This window comes from Moschus berezovskii, chromosome 21, assembly GCF_049115385.1.
Source record: "Moschus berezovskii isolate FMDL1 chromosome 21, NW_MosBer_1.0, whole genome shotgun sequence".
Classification (NCBI taxonomy): domain Eukaryota; kingdom Metazoa; phylum Chordata; class Mammalia; order Artiodactyla; family Moschidae; genus Moschus; species Moschus berezovskii.
The window spans coordinates 19,827,601-19,837,967 of record NC_142480.1 but is presented as its reverse complement, the minus strand read 5'-3'; positions in this window follow the sequence as shown (position 1 = coordinate 19,837,967).

Sequence of the window (10,367 nt, the reverse complement as noted above, 5' to 3'; positions counted from 1 at the left end):
ACTCAGCAGTGGCCACAGGACTGGAAAAGGTCAGTCTTCATTCCAATCCCAAAGAAAGGCAATGCCAAAGAATGCTCAAACTACCGCACAATTGCACTCATCTCACACGCTAGTAAATTCATGCTCAAAATTCTCCAAGTCAGGCTTCAGCAATATGCGAACCATGAACTCCCAGATGTTCAAGCAGGTTTTAGAAAAGGCAGAGGCACCAGAGATCAAATTGCCAACATCTGCTGGATCATGGAGAAAGCAAGAGAGTTCCAGAAAAATCTCTATTTCTGCTTCATTGTCTATGCCAAAGCCTTTGACTGTGTGGATCACAATAAACTGTGGAAAATTCTGAAAGAGATGGGAATCCCAGACCACCTGACCTGCCTCTTGAGAAACCTGTATGCAGGTCAGGAAGCAACAGTCAGAACTGTACATGGAACAACAGACTGGTTCCAAATAGGAAAAGGAGTACATCAAGGCTGAATATTGTCACCCTGCTTATTTAACTTATATGCAGAGTACATCATGAGGAACGCTGGGCTGGAAGAAGCACAAGCTGGAATCAAGATTGCTGGGAGAAATATCAATAACCTCAGATATGCAGATGATACTTCCCTTATGGCAGAAAGTGAAGAGGAACTCAAAAGCCTCTTGATGAAAGTGAAAGAGGAGAGTGAAAAGCTTGGCTTGAAGCTCAACATTCAGAAAACAAAGATCATGGCATCTGGTCCCATCACTTCATGGGAAATAGATGGAAAAACAGTGGAAACAGTGTCAGACTTTCTTTTTTTGGGCTCCAAAATCACTGCAGATGCCGATTGCAGCCATGAAATTAAAAGGCGCTTACTCCTTGGAAGGAAAGTTATGACCAACCTTGATAGGATATTAAAAAGCAGAGACATTTCTTTGCCAACAAAGGTCTGTCTAGTGAAGGCTATGGTTTTTCCCGTGGTCATGTATGGATGTGAGAGTTGGACTGTGAAGAAAGCTGATCGCCAAAAAATTGATGCTTTTGAACTGTGGTGTTGGAGAAGACTCTTGAGAGTCCCTTATACTGCAAGGAGATCCAACCAGTCCATTCTAGAGGAGATCAATCCTGGGTGTTCATTGGAAGGACTGATGCTAAAGCTGAAACTGCAATACTTTGGCCATCTTATGCGACGAGTTGACTCACTGGAAAAGACTCTGATGCTAGGAAAGGTTGGGGGTGGGAGGAGAAGGGGACGACCGAGAATGAGATGGCTGGATGGCATCACCGCCTCTGTGGACATGAGTTTGAGTGAACTCTGGGAGTTGGTGATGGACAGGGAGGCCTGGCGTGCTGTGATTCATGGGGTTGCGGAGAGTTGGACACGACTGAGCGACTGAACTGAACTGAACTGGTTGTGATATCAGGCTGGTTAGTGGTTACTTAGTCTTTGATTCTCAGATTGTGCACAAGGTAGGAATAATAATAGTACCTAATTCATAAGGTTGTATAAGAGGAGACAGTATTATTGAATAAGAAGATTAAAGAACAGAAAAAATAAATGGAAATGTAGGACGATTATGTGAGGTATTTGATATGATCAAAAAAGGACTAGCATTTAGCATACATACATAAAATTAGGACAAAAGTAGTATATTGGTTAGGACATTTATAAAACTAGTAAAGCATAAAAGAGGAACATTCAAGAGATCTAATAACCCTCACATGAATCTGTAATTTTAAAATCAAATAACTGAAAATTAAGATTCAAAACACAGACTAATACCAGATTCATGTAAACTTCATGGAACTCCTTGAAACTAATTTTTACTTGCATATCTTATATTTTTTCATAGAGTTCCTAATACTGTATCGGAAAACTGTAGAGGCCTTGAATGATGTTTACTTCTGCACAGTGAAAGAATTGGATTTCTTTCTAACAGAGATTACATGCAGATTAGTCTGCATGAGCTCCATAAGAATGTCAGTATCCCTGCTTAGATTTTTAGTCTACAAGGGCTCTTTTTTTGCTTGTTTATATTTTCCAGCACTTTTTTTCACTGCATTAGAGGCTTAGGAGTTGGCAAATACTTAGGGAGAAGTTAATGGAGAGTTTTCAGGCTCACATCTATGATTCTCTTGCTAGTATCATGACCCCTCAATTCCCTGCCCTCTGGCATTTCTGAACTCCAGTCTTTGCCTCCACAGCCCACTGAAACTCTTCCGAGCACCCATCCACCTACACACTTGCCCTTTCTTCATAGCATAGGATATTTGCAGATATCTGAATGAAGTAAACACTGTCCTCCCGTCTTTGTTGGTAATCCTAAAGCTTGTTATTTTAAATCCATGTTTTAGACTTGCATTCATTGGGAGTGTTAGTCTGATACAAATTTCTCTGTTGAGTCCACAGAACCAGTGATTTTTAAATCCAGAATATATTCTGGGTCTCTGTAATGGCACTAACAGATGATAGGCTTCTAATTAGCCCCTATAATATCAGTGTCCTCTTCAATTGTAGCCTTTGAGAACAATATTTAAAGCAGATATTCTTAATACACAGTACATGGAATTGACAGGTTGATGAAGAAAACTTCATTCACAATACAGGTAATGCTTGATACTCTTCCTAGTAGGATTTCACAATTGCTAGAGACCAGTGAGGGCTGTACATTTCTCATTATTTTCCACTTTTTATGGTTGTGTTTTAAATTTTCCTTGTTCTCCTGGATCACTCTCCAAATATATCATGAGCAGGTAACCTAAAATTCAGTTTATACATCATCAAACCACAAGGAGGTATAGTCAGACCTGAGGAGAAGAATGAAACATTACCCAGAGATCTTTTATTTTGACCTGGATGCCCAGAAAGATGGGGCTTTGCAGTATTTGTTTTAAGGAGATGGGGAGACGTGTATATGAATGTTGTGTATGAATGTTAGGGGGCCAAGATGTGAATTGCAGGAGAGACTCATTGTTGCTTACATAATAAATAGCCTTATGGACTAATCAAACTCTGATTTGTTGAAGGTACCAAAAAATTCTAACTTCACTACCTTCACATTATGAAGGTAAAGTTAAGATAATCTTAGTCCTAGGCCCTGATCATCAAGTTCAGTTCAGTTGCTCAGTCGTGTCCGACTCATTGTGACCCCATGAACCGCAGCACGCCAGGCTTCCCTGTCCATCACCAACTCCCGGAGTCCACCCAAACTCATGTCCATTGTGCTGGTGATGCCATCCAACCATCTCACCCTCTGCCCTCAATATTTCCCAGCATCAGGGTCTTTTCAAATGAGTCAGCTCTCCACATGAGGTGGCCAAAGTACTGGAGTTTCAGCTTCAACATCGGTCCTTCCAATTAACACCCAGGACTGTTCTTCTTTAGGATGGACTGGTTGGATCTCCTTGCAGTCCAAGGGACTCTCAAGAGTCTTCTCCAGCACCACAGTTCAAAAGCATCAATTCTTTGGCACTCAGCTTTCTTTATACTCCAACTCTCACATCCATACATGACCACTGGAAAAACCATAGCTTTGACTAGATGGACCTTTGATGGCAAAGTCTTGTCTCTGCTTTTTAATATGCTGTCTAGGTTGGTCATAACTTTCCTTCCCAGGAGTAAGCGTCTTTTAATTTCATGGCTGCAATCACCAGCTGCAGTGATTTTGGAGCCCAGAAAAATAAATTCAGCCACTGTTTCCACTGTTTCCTCTGTTTCCCCATCTATTTGCCATGAATTGATGGGACCGGATGCCATGATCTTTGTTTTCTGAATGTTGAGCTTTAAGCCAACTTTTTCACTCTCCTCTTTCACTTTCATCAAGAGGCTCTTTAGATCTTCTTCACTTTCTGCCATAAGGGTGGTGTCATCTACATATCTGAGGTTATTGATATTTCTCCCAGCAATCTTGATTCCAGCTTGTGCTTCCTCCAGCCCAGCATTTCTCATGATGTACTCTGCATAGAAGTTAAATAAGCAGGGTGACAATATATAGCCTTGACGTGTTCCTTTTCCTATTTGGAACCAGTCTGTCGTTCCATGTCCAGTTATGGGACTAGATCTGATAGACAGAGTACCTGATGAACTATGGACAGAGGTTTGTGACATTACACAGGAGACCATCCCCAAGAAAAAGAAATGAAAACAGAAAAATGGCTGTCTGCGGAGGCCTTACGAATAGCTGTAAAAAGAAGAGAAGTGAAAAGCAAAGGAGAAAAGGAAAGATAAACCCATTTGAATGCAGAGTTCCAAAGAATAGCAAGGAGAGATAAGAAAGCCTTCCTTAGCAATCAATGTAAAGCAATAGAGGAAAACAATAGAATGGGAAAGACTAGAGATCTCTTCAAGAAGATTAGCGATACCAAGGGAATATTTCATGCAAAAATGTGTTCAATAAAGGACAGAAATGGTATGGACCTAACAGAAGCAGAAGATATTAAGAAGAGGTGGCAAGAACACACAGAAGAACTGTACAAAAAAGAACTTCACGACCCAGATAATCATGAAGGTATGATCACTCACACTCACCTAGAGCCAGACATCCTGGAATGTGAAGTCAGGTGGGCCTTAGGAAGCATCACTACGAACAAAGATAGTGGAGGTGATGGAATTCCAGTTGAGCTATTTCAAACCCTAAAAGATGATGCTGTGAAAGTGCTGCACTCAATATGTCAGCAGATTTGGAAAACTCAGCAGTGGCCACAGGACTGAAAAAGATCAGTTTTCATTCAAGTTCCAAAGAAAGGTAATGCCAAAGAATGCTCAAACTACCGCACAGTGGCACTCATCTCACACACTAGTAAATAATGTTCAAAATTCTCCAAGCCAGGCTTCAGCAATAAGTGAACCATGAACTTCCAGATGTTCAAGCTCGTTTTAGAAAAGGCAGAGGAACCAGAGATCAAATTGCCAACATCCGCTGGATCTTTGTAAAAGCAAGAGAGTTCCAAAACAGCATCTATTTCCGTTTTGACTATGCCAAAGCCTTTGACTGTGTGGATCACAATAAACTGTGGAAAATTCTGAAAGAGATGGGAATACCAGACCACCTGACCTGCCTCTTGAGAAACCTGTATACAGGTCAGGAAGCAACAGTTAGAACTGGATATAGAACTGACCATAAAGAGCAGTTGATCAAAACACCAGCACCTGTCCCTTTTCTGACATTTTATAACATGAAAAATAAAGCTATGAGTTGTCTGAAGTACTATACAATGATCCCTTTTCCTTATAGGTAAATCCCGCAGTTTCAAATCTGCATTATTATGAGTAGTGAGCACCACACAATATTCTCTTTTCCTCAAAGGACCCTCAAATCTGCATTTTATGGAGCTGTCTGCGAAACATATTTGTTTGCTTCTCTGGTAAAATGGCTTGAAACAGACTGACCATGATTCTTACTTTGGGAATTAGATACATAATACACATAGTCCCAGTTCATGGGACTAGAATGAAAACTGACCTTTTCCAGTCCTGTGGCCACTGCTGAGTTTTCCAAATCTTGCTGACATATTGAGTACAGCACTTTTTTATATGACGTGTCTTCAGTTGCTTTAATAATAGATTTAGAATAAGGGTGGTCAGTAAGTCAAAGATGAGAAATTAAAGCCATGCATTTCTTTGCAACCTGTATTCTAAATATATGAATGTATAAGAGAACATCTATTCAGTGCTAAGCTATTAATACCATGATGTTGTACAACTCTATTTGGTAATGTTTGACTCTTATGCTGTTTATATGCTCATAGGAAACAATCATTTTGTACTGTGGTTAAAACTTAGACAGCCTTATACTTAAATCTGCAAGTATTTGGGTCTAAATCTCAGATGAGTTTTGCTTTCATTATTTTTTATCTAGGATTCAATTTTGTGCACTCATAAAATAATTATTCTATCTAATGTCTATGAAAACATCTAGATTTTTGCAGATAAAAGGGGCCGGGGGAATACAGAGGAGAGGAGGAAGACTGGAGTGGGTAGAAAAAAAAACATAAACAAGAAGAAAGAGAGGGAGCAGAATGGTACTATTTTTTTCTGTATTTTCTTTTTACCACATACTAGAGTAACATCATATATACAAAGTCATTTCATCTTTCAACAACATTATGCAATAGGTACTATCAGAACCAAAGTAAGAAAATCAAGATTTAGTGTTTTATGAGATTTCCCCCAAGTTCAGACAAGCAGTAATAGAAAAGGGGCTCACGTCACTGCGCCTGTCTCAGAAACCAGGGCACCTTAGTAACACATAAATTGTATTTTCTCAGACCTTTCTTTATTACCCAGGGCCGAAATGTGGCAGAGGGTAAAGTAAGGCAACGCTTTTCTTCTCACAGAAATTTTCATTTCATTCTACGGCTGACTTTCGAGGATTTAATGTACTATTGCCTGGGAATCTCCATCTTAAGTCTGAAGTTTTACTGGGAGCTTTTTTCCCCAAAAGAATACTAAAATTAAGTGAAAAAAAAAATTCTAAGACTTCCTACTTGAAATAGGCCTGCATGCATGCTAAGTCATTTTAATTGTGTCTGACCCTGTGACCCCATGGACCCCATCAGGCTCTTATGAGCATGGAATTCTCTAGGCAAGAATACTGGAGTGGGTTACCACGCTTTTCTCCAGAGGAATCTTCCCAACCCAGGTATCGAACTTGCATCTCTTATGTCTCCTGCATTGGCAGGAGGGTTTTTTTTTTTTTTTAAATACTAGTGCCACCTGAAAATGGGCCTAGAAGTATCTAATTCAGTTCCTTCATGATTGAAGGATGCATTAACTCTTTAACCAGACTGAGTAATTTGTATTCCTGAAGTGAGTGTTTCAGGTCACAAATTTGCATATGGTACAGCCCTTTAGGGAATCGGATGCTCCTTCAGAGTGTGTGCTCCATAGTCAGAAGAGATTCTTAGATTTTCCAATGAAGATAACTCAGTTTTTATTCACTCTTGTGTGCTCAGTTGTGTCTGACTTTTTGTGACCCCATTGCCTATAGCCTGCCAGGCTCTTCTTGTCCATGGAATTTTCCAGGCAAGAATATTGGAGTGGGTTGCCATTTCCTACTCCAGGGTATCTTCCCCACCCAGGGATTGAACCCGTGTCTCCTGCAATGGACAGGCAGATTCTTTACTACTGAGTCACCTGGGAAGTCTCTTAATCACTCTTGGCCATGTATAAATTACACAATTACAGTTACTTGACATTCTGCCCAATTCTACCACTGAGAGCTTAGAGTTACATTAGCAATATGTATAGATATGTGTCCAAAGATCCAACAAAGTGTTTTAAGGTTTCATGTCATTCTATTACCACCATTACCCTCTTACTGTAGTGCTATTCACCTCTACTTTCCCCTGTCCCTTGGCAATGATCTCGTGCCTCCAGACTGTATGAGATTCGGAGATCACTGCCAAGGCAGCAATGACTTCCACAGCTATGCTTGCAAAATAAGCTACATTTATAAGAGCAGATACAGTGGAGGGAAAAGTGAGAAGTCTATTTAGTTTGGTTTCTGCCTGAAAATCAAGAAGATAAATATATGATCACTAGATAAATGACACAGAAATTTTGACAGCTGTCACTGTCAGATTACGTGGAAAAAACCCTATTCTACTCCACAATTCCAGGCTTTGGCACTAAGTGATTCCTTCAAAATATCTTTTTGATCAAGCATAATGATACATATGATGAATGACAGCAGATCTGCTATGCTTCTTACCTTTGCTTGATACCAACTAGACTAGAAGGATTTTATGTCAACAATATGCTGGCCAGAACCATCTTTTGCAGTAGATTTTACACAAGGCTCAGCACTTCAAAACCAACAAGTTGTGGTATCCATGTACCTCTAATACATTGATCTGAATAATATCTAAACACGTACACACACAATTTGGATTAGCTACTGGGAAAGAGCAAGCGTGCTAAGTTGCTTCAGTCGTGTCTGATTCTTTGTGACCTTGTGGACTGTAGCCTGCCAGGTTCCTCTGTTCATGGAATTCTCTAGGCAAGAATACTGGAGTGGGTTGCCATACCCTCCTTCAGAGAATCTTCCTGACCCAGGGATCAAACCCACATGTTCTGTGTCTCCTGCACTAGCAGGCAGGTTCTTTTCCACTGAGGCACCTGGGATGCCCAGCTGGGAAAGAGTAGGCATCCTCTTTTCCACACTCAAAACTGTCTCAGAGGGATGAGAGAGATATAGAATAGACTAAACCAAACATGTAGCTGGGACTGAACCTATTTAAGACTTGCTGATACCAACAGAGATGCCCCCACATGGCTTGCAGACACAGGAATAAGAATAAATGTTATTTTAAGCCACTGAGTTTTGGGATGATATAGTCTGCAGCCTTACTATGGCAATAGTTGACCAGAAGTTGACACTGGGAAATGAGGTGCCATTTCAACAAAATGTGATTTTGATCAGGGCATTAGGCTGCAAGAAAACTGCTATAAATGGCCAGAAAAAGTGAGGAAACTCTAATGACGTACTAGAAAAATCTGACCTGTGGATTTTAGTACTGAAACTTTTACTAAAGTTATTGCCTGCATTTGGAGGATTATGTGCCTGATAAACATACAGAGGTACCAAAGAATGATGAAATCTGAAAAGAAACAGCCAGTTTTTGAGCACTGTTTAGTCGTATTAGAGATAATACAAGATTGCAGAGTTGCTAAATGAAATTATTTTTCGACAAATTAAAGGTGTGGCTAATAAGACAAGGAAAATGCCTAACTCAAAGGTTATCACTAAAAATAATCTCAGGATAAAGATTTAGTGACGCCTGTTATCTAATCTTTTATTAAAACTTCTAAATTAATTAACATCCCTTAAAATTATGCCTCGAAAATGAACAGAATACCATTCAGCAAGATAAAAGTGATGCTGGATGAATAAAGTAGTATTTTTACTAAAACATGATACATCCAAAATACATATAATTGAATCTAGAGAAAGAGGTTTGGGGGAAAGAATTATGGATACACTAATAGATTTTGGCAGAAAGTGAAAGTCTCTCAGTTGCATCTGACTTTTTGTGACCCTATGTACTATACAGTCCATGGAATTCTCTAGGATGGAATACTGGAGAGGATAGCCTTTCCTTTCTCCAGGGGATCTTCCCAACCCAGTTTGGGAAGATCAAACCCAGGTCTCTGGCATTGAAGGCAGATTCTTTACCAGCTGAGCCACAAGGGAAGCCCAGTTTTGGCAGAGTGGACCTGAAAAACACATTTAAAAAAACCCACATATATTTATGGGTAAAGTAGAGTTGTGTTAGCAACAAGCACCACCACCTTAGACTAGAAGAGATTAAGAGTTCTTGAGATATTAATTGCTTCTTGGTTTCCAAAATTCTGCACGTAGTTAAATAGATTGCCAAAAAGATGTCTTCCAATGTTCTCTTCATAATTGACCAAGGAGGTGATTTAAAAAAAAAAGAAATTAATTCCTAGAAGGCATGGCTGAGACTAGTAGTCTATGGACCTATTAAAAGGATATAAGTCAAGGAATATTTTCAAGCTCCAGTTAGTGTCAAGTGGAATTTCAAAATTGTTATGAAATAGTGATTACTAGGAGAAGGCAATAGCACCCCACTCCAGTACTCTTGCCTGGGAAATTCCATGGACGGAGGAGCCTGGTAGGCTACAGTCCATGGGGTCGCTAAGAGTCGGACACGACTGAGCGACTTCACTTTCACTTTTCATGCATTGGAGAAGGAAATGGCAACCCACTCCAGTGTTCTTGCCTGGAGAACCCCAGGGACAGAGAAGCCTGGTGGGCTGCCATCTATGGGGTCACACAGAGTCAGACACGACTGATGCCACTTAGCAGCAGCAGCAGCAGCAGTGATTACTAAATCCTTCCCACCTTCCAAAATTAAATGGGAGAATTTGTTGTTGTTATCCCATGACTCTTGTATCATCATATGACAGACAATTTGACTTTAGTTCATAAGTCTTCAGATAAAGAGACTCTGCAACTAGACCTCAACCAGATCAAGAGATATTGGACTTTGTACCTGATATCATGATTGGTTGAAACTTTTACAGTCCTGTGATAATGAAAGGGAGAATCAGATGCTTTTAGCAAGACATGATCTTAATTCTACAGTTAAAAATGAAATCATAGCCTAGTAGTTAGGAGTATATTGAGTAGCTAAAGTAGAATTTTAAATAGTAACTCTTACTTTATATTCCAAATGGTACTAATAAATATATACCTAATCTTATTGTAATGAGTATTTAATGTACCATATGCAAATCTGACATACCATGATGACTCTGTATATTGTGGTCCATGCTGTTCTCAGTTGAATTACCAGTTTTAACTCATTTTATATCCATTTTTGGCATATTAAAAGACTACATTTTCAACAAGGCAATAAATAGTCATGATGACACACAAAG